Source organism: Octodon degus, unplaced genomic scaffold (genome assembly GCF_000260255.1).
Source record: "Octodon degus isolate 3935 unplaced genomic scaffold, OctDeg1.0 scaffold00019, whole genome shotgun sequence".
Classification (NCBI taxonomy): domain Eukaryota; kingdom Metazoa; phylum Chordata; class Mammalia; order Rodentia; family Octodontidae; genus Octodon; species Octodon degus.
The window spans coordinates 16,027,683-16,029,224 of NW_004524595.1; positions in this window are offsets into that span (position 1 = coordinate 16,027,683).

Here is a 1,542-nt window from a genome sequence, read left to right on the forward strand (position 1 = left end):
CTGCACCTGAAATACACTGAGTCCTCTTTTTTCTGATTCCCCTCCTCTCCCTTCAACTTCTCCTTTCCCTTCCCATTTACAAAGCTTTTTTTTTCCCTTTTATTTTTCATTTTTCATGTTTTTCTTTTCCTTTCCTTCCCATTTCCCTAAATAATTCTTCTTTCATTTTGAACATTTTCTTCCAATTTTACAGCATCTATTATAGCTTTTGGTTCTCATTTACACTTGCAGTTTCTTACACCAGGGACACAATGTGATAAATTTTTACATGTGTGTCCAACTTATTTCACTTGAGTGTGGTCTCAAGGTCCGTTTACTTGGCTGTAAATGTCTCAAGTTTATTCTCCTTTAAAGCTGATTAGTACTGTATTGTATAATTTTTTTTATCCATTTCTCTGTTGATGGGTTGTTTCCAAGATTTAGCTATGACGAACTGTGTTGCTATAAACATGGGTGCATGTATATCATTGTGGTGTGATGCTTTTAATTCTTCTGGAGAAAAAAAAAAATTTTTTTTTTCTGGGAAGATACCCAGAGAAGAAATAGCTGAGTGGAGTGGAACCTCAAATCCTAACATTTCAGGAATCTCCACATTGATTTCCACAGTGGCTGTACTACTTTGCATTCCCACCAATGGTGGGGAAGGGTTCATTTTGTCCATAGCCCTGCCAGCAGTTGTTATGGGTCTCTCTCTCTCTCTCTCTCTCTCTCTCTCTCTCTCTCTCTCTCTCTCTCTCTCTCTCTCTCTCATAAATAAAAATAAAAAAATAAAAAATCATTGCTTAATCTATAGTTATAAGGAATTACTCTTATTTTTTCTTCTAAAATTTTTATATTTTTATCACTGACAGTTTTCTATTGGTACCATAACTAATTACCACAAACTTATTGACTAAAGCAATCCAGGTTTATTATCTTACAGTTCTGAGAATGAAGAGCCTGGAGTGGGTTTCTTGGTGGGAGCTCTATTGCTCCTCTGAGGCTCTGGGGAACCCTGTTTCCCTTCCACTTCCAGCTTCTAAAGGTTGTCCATGGTTTTTGCTCTGCAGTCTCCTTTATAGCCAAGAACACTGGCTCAGTCTGTGTCCTGATGTCATCTGTCTGGTTCCAGCTTTCAGTCTTTTCTTCCACTTTTGGATGTCCCTTCTGATTATACTGGCTCACTTGGAAACTGAGGCCATTTTCTGTACATGATGGTCAGCTATTGCTGCCATTGTGTTGGTTTTCTAATGATTCTCTAGATCATTTGTCCCTTTATTTCTGTTTTCCTTTGTGGTTAAGTGCTTTTTCTCCACAGATATGTTTTGATTCCTTGCTTTTTATTTTTTTGTGTATCTACTATAGGTTTTTTGCCTTGTGGTTACCATGATACTTATAGAAAATACCTTTTAGTTATTTTAGGTTATTTTAAACTTATACTGGCCTAACTTTGAATACACACACACACACACACACACACACACACACACACCCTCTGTATTTTTACTCCAAGTCCATCATCTTGAATTTTTGGAATAAGGGTTTTTTTTTTTTTTTTTTTTT